The sequence below is a fragment of the Balaenoptera borealis genome, assembly GCF_965194805.1.
Source record: "Balaenoptera borealis genome assembly, chromosome: 13".
NCBI classification, from domain to species: domain Eukaryota; kingdom Metazoa; phylum Chordata; class Mammalia; order Artiodactyla; family Balaenopteridae; genus Balaenoptera; species Balaenoptera borealis.
Genome location: NC_138870.1, coordinates 55004040 through 55026046, shown reverse-complemented (window position 1 = coordinate 55026046; position 22007 = coordinate 55004040). Strand labels below are relative to the sequence as shown.

Here is a 22007-nt window from a genome sequence, read left to right as displayed (position 1 = left end):
AAAACAGTCTGTACCCTTCTGAATTAAGCTTTACCCGAGAATCTTTTCCAGACTTCCCCAACCCTCAAACCAAAGTTTGTGAACAGTTGATTGAGATCCCATGCGTGGTGAGTCATGTTTGTCTTCAGAATGCCTATTGCCTTAGTGGGGATCTTAGATCATCAAAAGTCCCATGCCCTGGAGCTCGTTTCTTCCTTTGGGAAGCCAGCGTACAATGTATAACTTCATCTCTGGCAAAGATTCTCAACATGTGCCTGAGCATGTATGCGCAGGATGCCAAATCAGTGAGTCCAAAAATGTAATAGTTACCTGCCAAAACCAGTCTGACTGATTTTATTGACAGAATTAATGGGTCATTTAGTTGTAGCAGAAACTGGGCCTATGACCAATTGTTGCAAATATTTTCATCTCTCTTTTATGGATGAGGATACCAAGAGGGAGAGACAAAGAGAGAGAGAGAGATCCCATGAATTACCAGAGCCACTCAACAAGTCAAAATTGAAGGCAGGGACATAATCCAGAGCTCCCAAATCTCTCTTCAGGGCTTTCTCCACTATTGGCAGTGTTAGTTTTCATTGATATGTTTGTATATTTCTCTGCTGGAGAGGGCATAGGTGCAGCCCAGCATTTTTTATTACCTTAAGCAAAACATATTTCTTCTTTGTGATATCACTGTTTTACCCTGAACACTTGATTAGTTTCTTATGGGCAGTCTCAGCTATCTCTTGGAAAAAAAAAAAAGATCCAGTAAGAAATAAACTCCCCAAGGACCATGTGTTGAGAAAGAATGTAAAAGCCCAGCCAGCGGGGTGAGTGTGGAGAGGCTCTCCCTGCTGATAAACTTGGGAGAAAGAATTGCCTGACTTAGAAATATGACATTTTTCTAGGCCACCTCATTTCATCTGATAAAAAAATGACCACTTTCCGATATGTTCCTATTAAAGAAAATGAATGAAAACATAGCTAGGAGGTAACCTAGAATGGTAAATCAGAATGAGTAAAATCTACATGTCCATATCTAGTCAGTAGATACTCTGTTTTATTTATAGCATACGGAGAATTCATTCACTCACCCATCCATCCATCCATCCATCCATCCATCCATCCATCCATCCATTCACCAAATGTTGATTCACCTACCACGAGCAAAGCCCTATGGAGACACAGTAGGTACAAACCATACCTTCTGCTCTCCAGAGACTGCTTTTACAGTCTCATAAAGGAGATAAGACGTGAACACAAAGAACTATGATCAAGGTAATAAATGAGTAAGTACCACAGGAGAGAAAAATAAGGTGAGATGAAAGTTCAGAAAAGGGAGACATCACTTCTGGCCAAAGGAAATATAGAGTAGAATGATTTTTTAGAAGTATAATCTATCACCTTCCAACTCCTGGTTTAAAAGCCTCACACAGTTATTAGCTATATGACCTTGGGCAAATCATAAATTTTCTCTGTCTTAGTTTGCTTATCTTTTAAAAGGAAGGGTTGGAGTAAATGATCTTGAGGGTCCTTTCTGCTCTAAAGTACTAGGGTACGTAATTTTTCATGAGACGGCCTAGCTAAATATGTGACAATCTATTATACAACCAGAGTAACTCTTTAAACCTAAATAAGATCATGTTACCCATGGCTTAACACCCCTTCGTGGCTGCATTTCAAAGAAAACCCGAGCTCCTTTTGATGGCGTGCAAGGTCTTGCAACATCTGGCCCTGCTCCTTCTCTAACCCCATCTCCCAGATCTCCTCCTCTCACCCTTGCTCTCCCAACACAGGGACCTCTTCTCTGGTCCCTAATGCACCAACCAGGACCTTCACACATGCTGTTCCCTCTGCCAGGAATGCCTTTCCTCCCCTCTTAAAAAAATGTATATATGCGTGTGCCTATAATTTTTATGAAAAGAATAAATGTACACAATTAAAACAAATGATGCTATAGGGTTATAACCCAAAGTCAGAGACTTAGGAGGCTGGGAGGAGTAGAAATCATGTTCCAATATATAGATTTGTGCTTAAACACTTGTTTCCATGCATCTCTCCCCTGCTTCCTCTGGGCCTGGCATCCTGGGTATGAAGCCACTCAAATTTTCCATGGAATAAAAATCCTCTGTCGTCCTGGCAGAATGAGGGAGGGACAGTTGCCTGAATAGGTGGAATGGAGGAGAGAATCTGGGGGCCTAAATGTTCTTTATACTGACTTTCAAGACATTTTTCTGATTTCCTCCCTATACTTTCTACCCCTACATGACCCACATCAGGTGCCTTCAATTCCTGAGACTTTTCTGGGGAGTTCAGTGCTGTGACTTGACGCCTTTAACAACGGCATCCCCTTTGCAAGCACTTGGTATTTTGCATTTTTAGTTTTCTAACTCTTCCTCCCACTTTTTATCTTCCGAAACCGTGATCACTCTTTGCAACCACAATGCTCTCTCTCTTCACCCATTCTCTTTGTCCTTCTGAGTTTCTTTCTCATTAATTCTTTTAATACTCAATTTGAGTAGGGATTGTTGAAGGGGTCAGGATGAATGTCTTATACCTTCCATGTTTAACTGGAGTGCCTCTTCCCTTTTCTCAGTTTTAGACTTTACATCCTTTAGATATCAGGTTCAAAGTCAAAGTGAACTTCCCCGACGACACGTCTAAGTGCATCCTCTTGGGTTTGTCTATTACAGCACTGTGTTTGCTTCTTTCATAACAATGAATACAACTTAAAGCTGAATCCTTATTTACTGACTTACTAATTTTTAAAAATGTATGTTTATGACTTCCTTTAAGGTCTGTTGCTCCCACTAGAGTGCAGACTCAGGGAAGACAGGAACCACGTCTGCTTTCTTCAACCAATTTATACAGAGTGCTCAGTACGTGCCTCACCCTAGCAGGTGCTCAAGAATTCTTATCTATGAATGTTGACAAACATGAGGATCAAATCTTAGACCCCAAGGACAGCACTACCAACACGAGGACAGCCTAGAAAGAAGAAAGACAAAGATGTAGCACACTGCTTAAGAGGATGAACTCTGGAGCCAGATTTTCTGTCTTCAAATCTTAGAATGACCACTCGCTTAGCTGTGCAGATAAATTACATTAACAAGGAGATAATAATAGTACACTTACCTCATGAGACTATCGTAAAGATTAAAGTGAGTCAGCATAGCTAGAACTCTTAGAACAATGGCTAGCATGTAAGCAGTGCTTTATTAGTGTTGACTGTAATGTATCAGAGTACTTGGCTTGGGAAGACCTTGGCTGGGTGAGGACCAAAGTCTGAAGTTTCACTTTGAAAAAAAGTCTAAACTTCCATAGAATATAAAACACGTTGACCTTGTATGTCCAGAATGTTTAGAATCCAATTTTGAATTCTGGGTTCCACTTCTTAGGTTTTCATTATGTTCCCACTTACGTCCAGTAATTTATAAAGCAAGTCCCCTTAGGGTAGCCCCAAACAGAAGACTCTTCCTTGGGGACAAGTTATGGTGGGGAGGATGGGGCAATGGATTCAAGATAGGAGGTAACTTGATAGGCTTAAAAGAACAGAAGGCCTAGAAGAGTGGCATGTGAGGGTGAAGAAAGGGGTTCGGGGTACTAGGAAGGCTTTGGTTGAAATGCCAGCTCTACCCTTACCAGCTGTATGACCTTGAACAATTTGCTAGACCTCTTGGTGCCTCAGTTTCCTTGGTATATATATATAATCTGAGATGATGATGTACATATAAAACTTAGGCGAGTACCTGATATAGAGAAAAATACTCCAGTATTTAAATTATTATCACTATGATTAAGATTAGTCAGGAGACCTGGGTTTTAATTCCATCTCTGAATCTGACTGGCCTTGTGGCCTTAGAGAATTCATTTTCCTTTTCTATGTCCAAGAGGTTCATCTATGAAACTAAGTCACTCTATTTCTTTGCAGCTTATGAGTCAGAATCCTGCCAGTAGCTACTTCTGGAGACCCCCTATAAACACACACACACACACACACACACACATACATACATACATACATTTACAAATTCCTGGGATCCTGGGCCTTTTCCAACTCTTGCCAGGACAGTGTTTCCAAATTCTGGTCTGCAGCTGGACAAAATTAACCTACATTACAGCATGAAGAGTCAGGGGGAAGCCAGCCTCCAAGAGGGCCCTCTTGAGCCCCATCTACTGGTAGTCATACCCTGTGCAGTCCCCTCCCATAGTGAATAGAGCTGACCAGTGTAACCAGGAAGATTTTTTAGAAATATCAGAGTGTGACTCTGAGACTAGGTCATGAAAGACATTGAGGCTTTCCCTTTTGTTCTTGGCTCCCTCACTCTGGAGGAAGCCAGCTGCCATGCCAGAAGGACACTCAAGAGGCCCTGTGCAGAGGTGCATGTGGTCAGAACTGATGCCTGTTGTCAACAACTAGCACAAATTTGTCAGGCATGAGAATGACATGATCCTCCAGCCTCAACGAAGCCTTCAAGTGACCAGTCCCAGCCAATGTCATGACTGAAACCTCATGGGAGACCCTGAGTCAGAACCTCCCAGCTAAACGCTCCCAAATACCCAACACTTAGAAACTGTGTGTGATCATTTATGCTTATTTTTGTTTCAAGCCTCTACATATTGGAGTAATTTGTTATGCAGCAACAGATAGCTAATACAGGGCTCCCTGGGAACATGTTACGTACAGTTGAGTCAGCTTACAAGTGCAGACTCTCCATCTAATCTTCACACTGGCTGAAACCCTATGAACCTTTCTAAAATCTCATTTATTTCTCCTCCCCTTTAGGTAGCAGGCCTGTTTCCCAGATCTTAACACTGGATTACAGTTCCTTTTTTTCTAGGATTTTTTTGTTCTTTGTTTGTTTTGCGTATGGAGGCATTGTTCAGAGGTTTCTTGAATACCCAGGCCCTCTCCAGGGTCTGGCAAAGTTCAAAGTCCTTCACTTGCACAGTTATCTTTCAAGGCCCTGAGAAGGGCCTGTGCAACGTGTTCACATGGTCATATGGATAATAAAATTTGTGGAGAACAATAGTTGATGACAGTTGGTTAGCACCACTCTATTTCTATTTCTCCTTCCACTCTGTCATGCTTCCCCTCACATTCAGTGGCATTTGAGTGACCATGGGCATTTTGTCATTCAACTAAGTGAGAGTTGAGTTTAATTTGAATGTAGTGGGATATGTTTTGTGGTTCACAGGCACTTCTATGTGGAGTTAAGCAATTTCTGGCCTTTTCAGTGTTGGAATGGCTTCCAGCAATATTCCTGGAAATACTGCTGTACTTACACAAAGGGACATGACCAGAAGCCCTATCACTGTAATACACCCTATGCCATGTCCTATGGGCATCAGAAGCCTGTGGATTGGGGAGGAGAAATAAGGTTGGAAATATACAGAGCCAGAAGCTAGTTTGTGAACACTTCTTCCCATCTTCAGATGTATAAGATTGTAAGCCAAAGATTGACCAGGTCAATGTCTAGTTAAAAATACCAAAAATTTAAAAATTAATCATTCGATAGACGAAAGGCTGAATTATTTTTCTGTTCACTCTGTAGAGAATTATGCTACAAAGTCATTTTCATAGGAAGAAATGAATGACCAAAAAGGAAATACAGCCAAAAAATAAAAATTAGGAAAACCAATATAGATGTGCGTCCAAGAGTACAACTATTATATTTTTCTGGATTTTGCAAAGTCTGAGGTAATTGTCACATTTAAAGATGTGTAATGCATTGTGATTTCTCTTTCCAAATAAGTATTTGCTTTCATACCTGAGTTGCTATTTACAATTTTGTGTTCTTCTTAAAGAGAGTCCTCGAAATTGAATGCTGCTTCAGGCTCCATAAAACCTGGCCCTCTGCCTGGTCCTTCCCACCTGGCTCCAGATTCTTGCAGAAAGAGCTCCTCGTTTTCTGCAGCCCAGCCTCCCACTTTGGCTTTGATCTGAGCTGCTCTCCACTCCCTCACTTGTTGTTCTCAGTAGTTCTCATGAGGATCCTGTGGCTCTTCTTCCTTTTGGTTCAGATCCCTTCGTTTTCTGAGTGCCTTCTCATATCTCCACTGGCAAGTGTTGAATTCTTTCTCCATGAAACTCAGTTTCCTTTGGAAGCCCTCGTGTACTTTTTCTTTGATGGGAGCCCATGGCAGCCTCAACTCTCCCCCACCCCCCAACAAGAAACGCCCTCCCAGATCTCTGTTATTTCTATCTGCCTCACGGCCGCCATTACCCATCAGCTCTCGGAGGGCAGGAAACACATCAGAATCATTCATGTGTGCTGAGTGCAAGTGCAGGCACAGTAAAGGTTTGTGGAAGAAATAAATGGGCACATAAATTATACTGTATATCTGTTGGCATAAACATGAATCCTCATTTATGTGATCAGTCTTCACTTACGATCAAAATCTTTTAGCACCAAGTAGGCAAATTGCCCTAAAATCCATTAGCTTGGCGGGAAAGAATATGTTTTCACCACAGGGATTTCCTCTTTGCTTTTCCACTGTTGAGGCTTTATCCCTAAGTTTTCTTCTCCTTCCCTTTTTCTAGCCTTTTCCCCTCACCTGTCACTTTCACCTAATACGTGCATGCGCACGCGCACACACACGAATACTTATATACACTGGAGGAATTGATTGTGAATAACCTGAGGCTTGTGATCAGAGTTATTTATTTAACACTTAAATTTGTTGCCCAAGTTGCTTGAAATCTAGAGAGGGCAAGAACAGAGGAAACCCTGTGGTTAGGAATCAGCAGTGCCCTGTTCCAGCTGACAGTTTGCAGAAAATGAGGGACACCTTTCTTAAAATGGGCCTCAGTAGAGAAAACACATGTCTAGGACTAAATCTCTGTTAGCTTCTCATAGTTAACAGGAAGGATACCTTATTTTCCCAGCAATAATACATTTCCTTCACTGAGATAAGTGACCTGTAGCTTTATTTCCTTGCAAACTAGATTATAACCCTCTAAAATGAAACACCTCGCCCTATGATATTTTCATGGAATGGAGTGGACAGCTGTTACATTTGCCTGTCCAGTATCCATCACCTGTGATTCTGATAATAGTCCACTGGGTTTAGGATGATGGGGGCTCATTCCATGCCAGGATCCAGGAATAAGAATGTATCAGACATTCTTACCCCAGAAATTAAAACTTGAATAAGCTGCCAAAAAATGAAAATCGTAGTAATTCTTTTATCTCAACCTCAGTGGCCTGAAGAAAGTGTCCATGTATTGCTGGCCCCAGATCCTCAAAGCTGTTTGAGTTAACACCTAGTTCTTTTTTTTAAAAATTGAAGTACAGTTGATTTACAATGTTTCAGGTGTACGGCAAAGTGATTCAGTTATATATCCATTCTTTTTCAGATTCTTTTCCATTATAGGTTATTACAAGATACTGAATATAGTTCCCTGCGCTATACAGTAGGTCCTTGTTGTTTATCTGTTTTATATATAATAGTGTGTATCTGATAATCCCAAATTCCTAATTTATCCCTCCCCCCTCCCTTTCCCCTTTGGTAACCATAAATTTGTTTTCTATGTCTGTGAGTCTATTTCTGCTTTGTAAATAAGACCTAGTTCTTTTATTTTTACTTCCAAGCTACTTCTTAACCTTGATTCTTTTCATTCTTTTTTTTTTTTCTTAAGTGTTCCAATGTGGGTTTCTGTAGTCTGCAATCAAGAACCTAGCAGATACAGATAACTGAAGTGGATCTAAGCTGTCAAGAAGACCAAAATCTGGGACCAGACCCAGTTATAATTGTACAGCAGGAAAAAACTTACTTCTCTGATTCCCCATTTCTTCCCCATTTTCATCTTGCTGTGAAGCCACAAATTCCCACCCCCACATCATCACCTCCTTAACACTCAGTTGAAAGGGCCATGGTGCCCTTTCCAATTCCTTCTTAGCAACACCTAGTCCCCAAAAAGGCACTGACATCAGCCATCGTTTATTTGATCAATACTTTTTGAGCATCTACTGTAAGTTGGATACTCTTCCAGGTGCTTGGGATACAGCAGCAAGATCTCTGTTACAATGAGGCTTTCATTCTAGTGGTAGAAAATAGACAACAATCAGGTAAACAGATAAATTAACAATATAATTGAGCAGAGTGGTAAGTATTATGAAGGGTGACATGACAGAGAATGACTGGGTGGTCAAGGAGGACTTCCCCAAAGAGCAGACATTGGAGCTGAAATTGTGATCATGTGTGGGAAACAGATACATGAAAACATGGGGGTGGGGAGCAAAGCTATCTGGGCAAATGAATAGCAAGTGCAGGGACAAGCCTGGTGTGTTATGGTGGTATGTGTGAGGGAGAGAAGTACAAGAGGTCAGGGATGTATACAGGGCCCCAATCATCTTGGGTTTTGTAGACTATGGTAAAAAGTTTGTATTTTATTCTCATTGCCATGTAAAGCATTAGAGAGAGATGACATGATATAATTTCTGATTTTTAAAATATCACTGACTGCAGTATGGTAATCAGTTGTAGAGCAGAGAATCCAGCTGGGAGGCCATCACAGTAATTATTGCAAGAGATAATAAGGCTGGGGCAAGAGTGGATATGGAGAGATGGGAGAGGATATTTTGGACATGGAGCTGCAGGTGCTAGAAAAACATGAGTGATGGTGCTGTTCGCTGAGATGACAAAAAAGAGGTAGAGGTATGATGGAGAGGTGAACTCAAGAGTTGTTTCAGCTGTGTTAAATGTGCCTCCTCTGGCCAAACAGAACTGTCTGGAGTCCGGTGGAGGAGTCAGTGCTGATATAAAGCTGGGAATTGTTAAGATATGAATGGTATTTAAGGCTGTTGGATTAGATGAAATATCCAAGGGGAAAATCATGAGAGAAGAGAAGAGGGTCATGGACCAAAGCCTGGGGCAGTTGACTACTACAATATTGAGTCATCATTACTAATTTAATTAATACATTTCCAAGGTTCTTTTAATAAAGAAAAACAACAACAACAACTCTTTTTATTTATTTATTTATATATTTGGCCGTGGCATGGCTTGCGGGATCTTAGTTCCCTGACCAGGGATTGAACCCGAGCCTCGGCAGTGAAAGCACTGAGTCCTAACCACTGGACCACCAGGGAATTCCCCCAAGGTTCTTAATCAAGATCTTAGTCCAGATCTTTGGCCTTGATAAGTTTACAATCTAACATAGTACTTTTAAAGCATTTATTATTATTATTATTATTTTTTTTTTTTACAGCTCGCTAATTTTTGTTTTCTTTTATTATAGTTTTTTTTTTCTTGCATAGGGAATCCATCCACACAGTAAAAAGGATATAGGGTGAAAACAGATGTCTTTTCATCCCTCCCCTGTCCAGCAGCCACCCCACTCCAACACCCACCCAAGTTGCACTGAACAACATTTCCGAACCTAATCACAGGAGATACATGAGACAAAAACTGATAGAACTACAAACACAACAAATCCACAATGATAGTTGATGATTTTGACAGAATATGGATGCCATTAACCACATGTGGCTATTTAAATTTAAATTAATTAAAATTAAATATTCAATTTCTCATTTGCGTAGCCATATTTCAAGAACTCAATATATGGCTAGTGGTTACAATATTGGACAGCACAGATATAGAACAGTTTCATCATTGCAGAAAGTTCTATTGCACAGTACCACTGCAGAGGTAACTGCTGGTACCAATTCCTTGTGAACTTTCCACTTAGCCAGAATTTCTGCTATTCTTTTTATTTTTTGAATTCTTAAATTTTATTTATTTTTTATACAGCAGGTTCTTATTAGTTATCTATTTGATACATATTAGTATATATATGTCAATCCTAATCTCCCAATTCATCCCCCCCCCCCCCCCACTTTTCCCCCTTGGTGTCCATACGTTTGTTCTCCACATCTGTGTCTCTATTTCAGCCTTGCAAACCGGTTCATCTGTACCATTTTTCTAGGTTCCACATATATGTGTTAATATACGATATTCGTTTTTCTCTTTCTGATTTACTTCACTCTGTATGACAGTCTATAGATACATCCGCGTCGCTACAAATGACACAATTTCGTTCCTTTTTTTATGGCTGAGTAATATTCCATTGTATATATGTACCACTTCTTCTTTATCCATTCGTCTGTCGATGGGCATTTAGGTTGCTTCCAGGACCTGGCTATTGTAAATAGTGCTGCAATGAACACTGGGGTGCCTGTGTCTTTTTGAATTATGGTCTTCTTTGGGTATATGCCCAGTAGTGGGATTGCTGGTTCATGTGATAATTCTATTTTTAGTTTTTTAAGGAACCTCCATACTGTTCTCCATAATGGTTGTATCAATTTACATTCCCACCAACAGTGCAAGAGAGTTCCCTTTTCTCCACACCCTCTCCAGCCTTTGTTGTTTGTAGATTTTCTGATGATGCCCATTCTAACTGGTGTGAGGTGATACCTCATTGTAGTTTTGATTTGCATTTCTCTAATAATTAGTGATGTTGAGCAGCTTTTCATGTGCTTCCTGGCCACCTGTATGTCTTCTTTGGAGAAATGTCTGTTTAGGTCTTCTGCTCATTTTTGGATTGGGTTGTTTTTTTAATATTGAGCTGCATGAGCTGTTTATATATTTTGAAGATTAATCCTTTGTCCGTTGATTCGTTTTCAAATATTTTCTCCCATTCTGAGGGTTTTATTTTCGTCTTTTTTGTAGTTTCCTTTGCTTTGCAAAAGCTTTTAAGTTTCATTAGGTCCCATTTATTTATTTTTGATTTTATTTCCATTACTCTAGGAGGTGGGTCAAAAAAGATCTTGCTGTGATTTACATCAAAGAGTGTTCTGCCTATGTTTTCCTCTAAGAGTTTTATAGTGTCCGGTCTTACATTTAGGTCCCTAATCCATTTTGAGTTTATTTTTGTGTATGGTGTTAGGGAGTGTTCTAATTTCATTCTTTTATACGTAGCTGTCCAGTTTTCCCAGCACCACTTATTGAAGAGACTGTCTTTTCTCCATTGTATATCCTTGCCTCCTTTGTCACAGATTAGTTGGCCATAGGTGTGTGGGTTTACCTCTGGGCTTTCTATCCTGTTCCATTGATCTATATTTCTGTTTTTGTGCCAGTACCATATTGTCTTGATTACTGTAGCTTTGTAGTAGAGTCTGAAGGCAGGGAGTCTGATTCCTCCAGTTCAGTTTTTTCCCCACAAGACCGCTTTGGCTATTTGGGGTCTTTTGTGTCTCCATACAAATTTTAAGATTTTTTGTTCTAGTTCTGTAGAAAATGGCACTGGTAATTTGATAGGGATTGCATTGAATCTGTAGATTGCTTTGGGTAGTATAGTCATTTTCACAATATTGATTCTTCCAATCCAAGAACATGGCATATCTCTCCATCTGTTTGTGTCATCTTTGATTTCTTTCATCAGTGTCTTATAGTTTTCTGAGTACAGGTCTTTTACCTCCTCAGGTAGGTTTATTCCTAAGTATTTTATTCTTTTTGTTGCAACAGTGAATAGGATTGTTTTCTTAATTTCTCTTTCTGATCTTTCGTTGTTAGTGTATAGGAATGCAAGAGATTTCTGTGCATTAATTTTGTATCCTGCAACTTTACCAAATTCATTGATTAGCTCTAGTAGTTTTCTGGTGGCATCTTTAGGATTATCTATGTATAGGATCATGTCATCTGCAAACAGTGACAGTTTTACTCCTTCTTTTCTGATTTGGATTCCTTTTATTTCTTTTTCTTCTCTGGTTGCTGTGGCTAGGACTTCCAAAACTATGTTGAATAATAGTGATGAGAGTGGACCTCCTTATTTTGTTCCTGATCTTAGAAGAAATGCTTTCAGTTTTTCACCATTCAGAATGATGTTTGCTGTGGGTCTGTCATATATGGCCTTTATTATGTTGAGGAAGGTTCCCTCTATGCCCACTTTCTGGAGAGTTTTTTATCATAAATGGGTGCTGAATTTTGTCAAAAACTTTACTTGCATCTATTGAGATGATCATATGGTTTTTATTCTTCAATTTGTTAATATGGTGTATCACAGTGATTGATTTGTGTATATTGAAGAATCCTTGCCTCCCTGGGATAAATCCCAATTGACCATGGTATATGATCCTTTTAATGTGTTGTTGGATTCTGTTTGCTAGTATTTTGTTGAGGATTTTTGCATCTATATTCATCAGTGATATTGGTCTGTACTTTTCTTTTTTGTAGTATCTTTGTCTGGTTTGGGTATGAGGGTGGTGGTGGCCTCGCAGAATGAGTTTGGGAGTGTTCCTTCCACTGCAAATTTTTGGAAGAGTTTGAGAAGGATGGATGTTAGCTCTTCTCTTAATGTTTGATAGAATTCACCTGTGAAGCCATCTGGTCCTGGACTTTTGTTTGTTGGAAGATTTTTAATAACAGTTTCAATTTCATTACTTGTGATTGGTCTGTTCATATTTTCTATTTCTTCCTGGTTCAGTCTTGGAAGGTTATACGTTTCTAAGAATTTGTCCGTTTCTTCCAGGTGGGCCATTTGGTTGGCACAGAGTTGCTTGTAGTAGTCTCTTATGATACTTTGTATTTCTGAGGTGTCTGTCGTAACTTCTCCTTATTCATTTCTAATTTTATTGATTTGAGTCCTCTCCCTCTTTTTCTTGATGAGTCTGTCTAATGGTTTATCAATTTTGTTTATCTTCTCAAAGAACCAGCTTTTAGTTTTATTGATCTTTGCTATTGTTTTCTTTGTTTCTATTTCATTTATTTCTGCTCTGATCTTTATGATTTCTTTCCTTCTACTAACTTTAGGTTTTGTTTGTTCTTCTTTCTCTAGATTGTTTATTTGAGATTTTTCTTGTTTCTTGAGGTAGGATTGTATTACTATAAACTTCCCCTTAGAACTGTGTTTGCTGCATCCTGTAGGTTTTGGATCATTGTGTTTTTGTTGTCATTTTTCTCTAGGTACTTTTTGATTTCCTCAGTGATCTCTTGGTTATTTAATAACGTATTGTTTAGCCTCCATTTGTTTGTGTTTTTTACATTTTCTTCCCTGTAACTGATTTCTAATCTCATAGCATTGTGGTCAGGAAAGAGGCTTGAAATGATTTCAATTTTCTTAAATTTACCGAGACTTGATTTGTGACCCAAGATGTTATCTATCCTGGAGAATGTTCCATGTGCACTTGAGAAGAAAGTGTAACCTGCTGTTTTTGGATGGAATGTCCTATAAATATCAATTAAATATCTGGTGTATTGGGTCATTTAAAGCTTGTGTTTCCTTATTAATTTTCTGTCTGGATTATCTGTCCATTGGTGTGAGGTGTTAAAGTCCCCCACTATTATTGTGTTACTGTCGACTTCCTCTTTATAGCTGTTAGCAGTTGCCTTATGTATTGAGGTGCTCCTATGTTGGGTGTGTATATATTTATAATTGTTGTATCTTCTTCTTGGATTGATCCCTTGATCATTATGTAGTGTCCTTCCTTGTCTCTTGTAACATTCTTTATTTTAAAGTCTATGTTATCTGATATGAGTATTGCTACTCCAGCTTTCTTTTGATTTCCATTTTCATGGAATATCTTTTTCCATCCCCTTACTTTCAGTGTGTATGTGTCCATAGGTCTGAAGTGGGTCTCCTGTAGACAGCATATAGATGGGTCTTATTTTTGTATCCATTCAGCGAGCCTTTGTCTTTTGGTTGGAGCATTTAATCCATTCACATTTAAGGTAATTATCGATATATATGTTCCTGTTACCATTTTCTTAATTGTTATGTGTTTGTTTTTGTAGGTCCTTTTCTTCTTTTGTGTTTCCCACTTAGAGAAGTTCCTTGTGCATTCGTTGTAGAGCTGGTTTGGTGGTGCTGAATTCTCTTAGCTTTTGCTTGCCTATAAAGCTTTTGATTTCTCCGTGAATCTGAATGAGATCCTTGCTGGGTAGAGTAATCTTGGCTTTAGGTTCTTCCCTTTCATTACTTTAAATATATCGTGCCACTCCCTTCTGGTTTGTAGAGTTTCTGCTGAGAAATCAGCTGTTAACCTTACGGGAGTTCCCTTGTATGTTATTTGTCGGTTTTCCCCTGTTGCTTTTAATATTTTTTCTTTGTCTTTAATTTTTTGTCAGTTTGATTACTATGTGTCTCAGCATGTTTCTCCTTGGGTTTATCCTGCCTGGGACTCTCTGCACTTCCTGGACTTGGGTGGCTATTTCCTTTCCCATGTTAGGGAAGTTTTCGACTATAATCTCTTCAAATATTTTCTCGGGGTCTTTCTCTCTCTCTTCTCCTTCTGGGATCCCTATGATGCAAATGTTGGTGCGTTTAATGTTGTCTCAGAGGTCTCTTAGGCTGTCTTCATTTCTTTTCATTCTTTTTTCTTTATTCTGTTCCGCAGCAGTGAATTCCACCATCCTGTCTTCCAGGTCACTTGTCCGTTCTTCTGCCTCAGTTATTCTGCTCTTGATTCCTTCTAGTGTAGTTTTCATTTCAGTTATTGTATTGTTCATCTGTGTTTGTTTGTTCTTTAATTCTTCTAGGTGTTTTTTCTTTAATTCTTCTAGGTCTTTGTTAAACATTTCTTGCATCTTCTCGATCTTAGCCTCCATTCTTTTTCTGAGGTCCTGGATCATCTTCACTATCATTATTCTGAATTCTTTTTCTGGAAGGTTGCCTATCTCCACTTCATTTAGTTGTTTTTCTGGCGTTTTATCTTGTTCCTTCATCTGGTACATAGTCCTCTGCCTTTTCATTTTGTCTATCTTTCTGTGAATGTGGTTTTCCTTCGCAGGCTGCAGAATTGTAGTTCTTCTTGCTTCTGCTGTCTGCCCTCTGGTGGATGAGGCTATCTAAGAGACTTGTGCAAGTTTCCTGATGGGAGGAACTGGTGGTGGGTAGAGCTGGGTGTTGCTCTGGTAGGCAGAGCTCAGTAAAACTTTAATCCACTTGTCTCCTGATGGGTGGGGCTGGGTTCCCTCCCTGTTTGTTTGGCCTTAGGAGACCCAGCACTGGAGCCTACCCGGGCTCTTTGGTGGGGCTAATGGCAGACGCTGGGAGGGCTCACGCCAAGGAGTACTTCCCAGAACTTCTGCTGCCAGTGTCCTTGTCCCCACGGTGAGCCACAGTCACCCCCCGCCTCTGCAGGAGACCCTCCAACACTAGCAGGTAGGTCTGGTTCAGTCTCCTATGGTGTCACTGCTCCTTCCCCTGGGTCCCAATGTGCACACTACTTTGTGTGTGCCCTCCAAGAATGGAGTCTCTGTTGCCCCCAGTCCTGTCAAAGTCCTGCAATCAAATCCCACTAGCCTTTAAAGTCTGATTCTCTGGGAATTCCTCCTCCCATTGCCGGACCCCCAGGTTGGGAAGCCTGACGTGGGGCTCAGAACCTTCCCTTCAGTGGGTGGACTTCTGTGGTATAAGTGTTCTCCAGTTTGTGAGTCACCCAGCCAGCATTTATGGAATTTGATTTTACTGTGATTGCGCCCCTCCTACCATCTCATTGCAGCTTCTCCTTTGTCTTTGGATGTGGGGTACCTTTTTTGGTGAGTTCCAGTGTCTTCCTGTCGATGATTGTTCAGCAGTTAGTTGTGATTCCGGTGCTCTTGCAAGAGGGAGTGAGCGCACGTCCTTCTACTCCACCATCTTGAACCAATCTCAGCATTCATTATTGTTTTAATGGCAGGATATTCCTCCAAAGCAATCTTATAGCTCAATCTAAATCTAAAATTGGAAGTGCTCTGGTTGTTTCTGGGTGGGGATGGGGGCTAGTCCACCCCCAAAGTCCTGCACTCTCAGTTTTCCCTCAGACACCCTCCCCCCAATACTTACACTGAAAATGATATCTGAGGGCTCACTATGGAACTCAGTGGGTACATGGAGAACAGAATAAAAAATCCCTGACCTCCTTCACGTCTATGGTCAAATGTCACCTCTTTGATAAGAGACTATAGAAAAATTGCAGATTACAGTTGCAGATTGTCCCCATACCTACCCTTAGTCCTCCTGATACTTTTAGCCTACACTTTGTTTAAATCACATATAAAATACTAACATACTATATGCTTTACTTATTATTTTTATTGTATTTTGAATTGTCTCTCCTTGCTAGAACATAAACTCCACAAAGACAGTCATTTTTTTTTTCTCTGTACTGATGTTTCCTATACACTTATAAATAATGCCTGGCACATGGTAGTACTCAATCAATATTTCTGGAATGACTGAATGAATGGATGAACTAATGTTACAAAAGAAGCAATTCCTTAGTGAGCACAGTATTTTTTTAATTCCTCAAATATTTATTGACTATCCAGTTAATCTACTCTGTGCCAGATAATACAGGAAAATTAAAGGCATTTAGAAAATTAAATTTCAAATAAGGATTTGTCTTATTCTAGGCATCTTGGAGAACTCGGTAGTGTAATTTCTGATTCTAGAGAAAAGTAATATTTCCCTTCTGTTTTAAGTGGTAGATTGGAATGCTGGTCTCAGTTTTCCACTCCCACCCTAGAAAAGCATTCTAATTCCATACCGCTTGCCATATAACTTTGCAGTGCCTCTTAGTAGAGGAGGTGGGACAGTCATCTCTGACTTGGGCTTTGCGGTATTACTTGCTTTGGCCAATGGAAAGTGATCAGATGTGTTTTGAGCTGAAGCTTTCATTATGCTTGCATGGTCGGGCTTGTCCTGGGCTTTTGCCATCTGCCAGGAGATGAGCTAGTCCCAGTCAGCCACTGTTCCCAGAATGAGAGACCAGGAGAGCAAATCTGAATCCAATCCAAAGCCTAAAACCAAGCCACCTGCCTATCCACAGACCTATGAGCAAAAAGTTAATATTTGTTGCTATTATTATAAACCACTGAGTTTTGGGGGTTGTTTGTTCCCCAGAATTAGCACATTAAAAATCTGACCAATATAGTCACAAATAAATATAATGAACTTAATAATAGTGGCTCTCCTTGTTGGAATTTAAATGAAAAAAAAATCCACCTTCTATTAAAATTGAAATTAGAAGGCACGTCCTGGTTTTCCTTAAAGCACTAGTAAACCAAAATCGAGGCATATTTCCTAAGGGAAACATGGTTTAAGGTGTGATTCTAACGAAGGCTAAATGATTTTGCAGTAAAAGAGCAGAAAGGTGAGTCCTAGCAGACTATGCCCCTCTTCCCCTGAGTGAGCCATGGGAAGTCTAGTAATTCCTGGATGGTCCTGCATGCAGAAAATGAGGGTAGCCAAGTAGATGGTTGCTAAGGTAGCTTTCTGCTCTAACATCAGATTAACCATCCTTATGTAGAAGCAGAAGAAAAGTTATTACATAGCAATAGAAATAAAGTACTCTACTGATGAATGGAAAAAATTAAGAATTTTTGAAAGGATAAAAAAATATTCCATGCAATTGATAAATAATATTCCTGCTATTGTAAATAGAATTTTTAAAAATTAATTCATTTATTTATTTTTATTTTTGGTGCGTTGGGTCACCAGGTAAGAAGCCACCAGGTAAGTCCTTGCTTCTGTTTTATGTCTTGGTTTTTTGGCCGAGAGGCATTTGGGATCTTAGCTCCCCGACCAGGGATCGAACCCACACCCCCCTGAACTGGAAGGCGAAGTCTTAACCACTGGACTGCCAGGGAAGTCCCGAGACTGAATTTATTTTAATATGCAATGCAAACAAATTACGAGGCTAACTGGTTTTCTACCTTAGCGTTTTTTGCATCACTTAATGCATTTATAAGTGATCCAACAATTTTATGAATTCACTACATAAAAAGTATTTTGCTATAGAAAATAAAACAATGGGTAAGATGTGCTTCGTGCTTCACTCATTTTCTACCCTCACACTTCATGGAATAATTTTAAGTGCCTACTGTGTGCAAAGCATTTTACTGGATGCTGCAAATAATGGAAAGAAAAAACAAAACTTATTTCTGCCCTCCAGAAGCTCAAAGTGACATGGGAAAGACATATGCATAAAATAATGTTAATATAAGATAGACTCAGATAAGTAAGTGCTAAAATAATAAAGGTACAAAGTGATTGGGGGGTATAAGGAAGGGAGGGAGTAAGTCCGGTGGGGAGGGGATCAAGAAAAGCTTCTTGGAGGAGGAAGGATTTGAGCTTGGCCTTGAGAGATGTCTGGGCATTTAACAGGAGGATGGGGGATGGGGAGTCAGAGGAGGAGAGAGGGGTTTGTGTGGTCTGGGTTGCTGGGTTGTTCTATAGGGAGGTTTTCGTTTCTCTGGACAATTTTCAACTGTCACATGGAAGAGTCATGTCACACGGAAAATACACAGACCAACTGAAAACCGGTCTGCAAATACAGCTATGTGACTTCAGAGAGGGAAACCATTTCAGGCTGGGGTGTGGGCTACAAAAGTGACAGGTATAATTAGACATTGAGCAGATCAGCATTTTTTGATTAATAAGCTCATTCTTCCTATACATTGACTCCCGGGCCTAAAAGGAAGCTCAGGAAGTTATTTAGGTCACCCTTGACTGGGATGTTTTTCTGTGTTGCTCCCTTAGCCTTGGCCCTATAACATGAGCTCTTCCAATGCTGAGACGTTTAGGTTCCACATGAGGACCAGTACAATAAAATATAGAGGTGGCATCAGTAGAAACAGCCTTGTAATACCCCTGTTTTGTAGCTATGTTAGTAACATTGGGTGGGCATTGAGGCAAGGATCTGTGGGTCTCTCAGGGCTGTCTTTTCAGTCTGTTCCCATCATGGGGGCACCTCCTGCTTGAGATGAAAGCTGATCATTGAAGTGATTCATGCTGGTTTCCCACGGCCTTGCCTTACGAAAGTTCATCCCTAGCAAGCTACCGATTAGAAGTCTAAAATGATAGAATGTTAGAGCTGGAGGAGCTATTAGGAATAATACAGCCCAGCCCCTTCAGTCTCCACTTTACAGTAGTGGAAAGAGAATATTGGGGAGAAATGATTGTAAAGTCACACAATGGCTTACCTGAACTAGAACTAGAATGCAAGACTCTAGGTTTCCCTTCCTTCAGATCAGTTTCTTTCCCCTGCACCATACTGGCTTCTTTATTTGCATCTCTGGATGAGTGAGAGTGTGTGTGTGTGTGTGTGTGTGTGTGTGTGTGTGTGTGTGTGTGTGAATATTTCCAAGATTTCAGCTTAAAGCCTTCAGTAGAATCACAAAGAATAATGTATGTTAAGCAAAAGAGGTAAAATGCATTGGTTCCTAACCCTCCCCCTTGGAAAAACATTAGAATCCTGGGAATTTCTTCAGACGCAAGAAAGCTCAGCCCCCAGGACTTGCAGTGTAAACACTGTGGCTAATTTGTTGAAGTGAGATGCCATTGATGATTCTCTCTGCCTTGAGAGATGACAGGGCTCCTGATGGAACAAAGCGGATTGCTGTAGCAGATTGCTGGGTGCAGGCAGACTGCAAAAAGTGATCAGGAAAAGACAAGACATTTTACTGAGACAGATCATCTTTCTTAAAGAATAGTTGTGGGGGCAGGGAGACAACTAAAAAGGAATTCCTCCCATAAAGTTTGCCTAGAGGAAAACCTGCCTCTGCCCCAGAACGCTGGACAATAATGTGGAGTGAGGCTCATCAAAGCTAGTACATTAGTTCTACAAAAGCAGTTTTAAGAACACTGAATTTGCTTCTCTACTTATTTTCTTATCAAAGAAAAATGTCCACAAGCTTTTCTGTAGAATAACCTTTCTTACCGACAGGAGTTGTATCCTTTTGATGTGATTCGATTTGGGGTGGTCTGGGAAGATCCCACATGCCGCGGAGCAACTAAGCCCATGTGCCGCAACTACTGAGCCTGTGCTCTAGAGCCCACGAGCCACAACTACTGAGTCCGCGTGCCACAACTACTGAAGCCCCCGCGCCTAGAGCCCGCGCTCTGCAACAAGAGAAGCCACCGCAATGAGAAGCCCGCGCACCGCAACGAAGAGTAGCCCCCGCTCGCCGCAACTAGAGAAAGCCCGCGCACAGCAACGAGGACCCAACACAGCCAAAAATAGATAAATAAATAGATAAATATATTTTTAAAAAAACAGAAGCAATATTGTAACAAATTCAATGACTTTAAAAATGGTCCACATAAAAAAAAATCTTTAAAAAAAAATAGTCTGTTTAATCGATGTCAAGAATGAAATTTGCCAGTAATATTCATTTAGAAGTAAATGCTCCTTTCATTCACCCAATGAATTTATTTATAACGAGTCTCTACACACTTTAATTTGGAAGGAATGCATACTTTTAATGAAACACTCAGCGTATTTAATTAATCATTTACAACAAGCTGTAAAAGACATGAAAAACCATCTTTCCATTTAAACGACTATTTCCTAGTATAACAAACTTTTCCACTTCTACTCAAGGCAAGTACAGTAATTTCTGTTACAGCATTTTACATTTGTCAATTTTGCCATCTCCTCATTCTTTTTCTCTCTTTTTTTTTTTCTTTGCACTCAATCAATTAAACTAAATCAAAGGCTGTTAAAGTGATCTTGGTCTATCCCAGCCTCTTTCTACTCCTCCTTCCACTTCACCTAATGTCATAACATCCTTCACATACACTTCTTAAAATTCTCAGAAATATTCTCTGAATTTTGAGCTTTATAGACTTGTAAAAAGAAATGCAGTATCTTGCCTAATTGCCATTTTCCACACCTCTTTTCCATACAGAGTTCTGTGCAGTTCACTAAAATCCAGCTGTCTTTGGATAACCTGTGTTCCTTGGGCAAAGTTAAGCAAGAAATGTACTCATTGTCTGTGACAATTGTGCTTTGTCCCTTCCCACAATAATGCTATTATAAAATGGTGAAGTTAGTTTGATATAACCAATGCTTAATCTGCTAGTATAGAACAGTTCCATTGGGGGGGGGTTCCATTTTGTTTTAAACAAAAGACAGAAAAATATACTTCACATTTTTCACAATAACCATTCATTCAACAAGCAGTTGTTCACTGTTTACTGAGCATCTGTTATGAGATAGGTGCTGTTCTAAAAAGCTGTTTTAGTCTTGTCAGAGAGATAGATTATCATTAAACTTTCCAACTCAGTGCAGTCAGTGCTATAATAAAGTACATGCTAGAGTTTCCCACAGGGAAACAGAGACAAAAGTTAAGATGATCAATGGAATGTGAGCAAGGAACTGTACAAGGTTTTATGGAGAATCAATACAAAGATAAATCGGACCTTAAAAAGTGTAGCGTACAATATGAGAGTTAGACCTTGTGCTTACATAGCAGTGACATGGTAGAGAACCTATTAGTATCAGAGGAAAGATACAGTCATGCTACAGAGAGGTTGCTTTCAGATTGAGCCATGAGAGCAGTCTTCAGGGAGGAGATGGCACTTGAGATTAGCCTGGAAAGGTGAGTAGAATATAGATGCATAAGGATGGGGAAGGGAAAGGAGAAAATGGGAATATGAGTCTTGGTAAGACTAGGACAGCACATGACGTAGTTCTGCTCTTCACCTTTCTAAGCAGACACCAGATAGGATAATGTTGCCTTTTGCTTTTAAAATGTTGCTGTGCTACCAACTACCCATGGTCTAACCAGTCCTTGGTCTCTCCCCTTTGACCTTCTCATCTGCTACTAATTGTGAGAAAACTTTCATTGGAGATAGTTTTATTGTAATCCTCCTTAATAGCCAGGGAATAAATGGGGAATGGCACCACCTGAGTGATTTGCTTATTTTCTCCCATAAAGGTACATCTCACATTGTTCATCATAATTGAAAAGCAAATGCAAGTGAAAGCAAAGAATCTCTGTGTTCTTGGCTTTCACTCTTTGGAAAAAGAAAAGAAAACCATAGCACAATGGTACAGAGCTTGGACTTTAGCTGTTGTGCCAATGATGGTGGCCACTAGCCACATGTGGCTACTTAAATGTCAACTAGGTTAAAATCAAATAAAATTAAAAATGCAGTTTCTCAGTCACCCAAGCCACATTTCAAGTGTTCAATAGCCACATGGGGCCAGTGGCTATCCTGTTGGGCAATGCAAATATAGAATGCTTCTGGCATCACAGAAAGTTCTATTGGACAGTGTTGCTCTAGAGCCTTATGACTTGGTGACCTTGGGCAAATT

The 22007-nt window shown here is 39.9% G+C and overlaps 1 long non-coding RNA gene across 1 annotated transcript in view; it reads left to right on the top strand.

Annotated features, from left to right (window-relative positions):
- The window catches only part of LOC309609597, a 198988-nt gene extending 177867 nt beyond the window's left edge, over window positions 1–21121 (top strand). Inside the window, exon 4 of the long non-coding RNA XR_014233501.1 lies at window positions 7622–21121. This is a non-coding gene — a long non-coding RNA (uncharacterized lncRNA). The remainder of the gene's footprint in view (window positions 1–7621) is intronic.
- The last annotated feature ends 886 nt before the right edge of the window (window positions 21122–22007 follow it).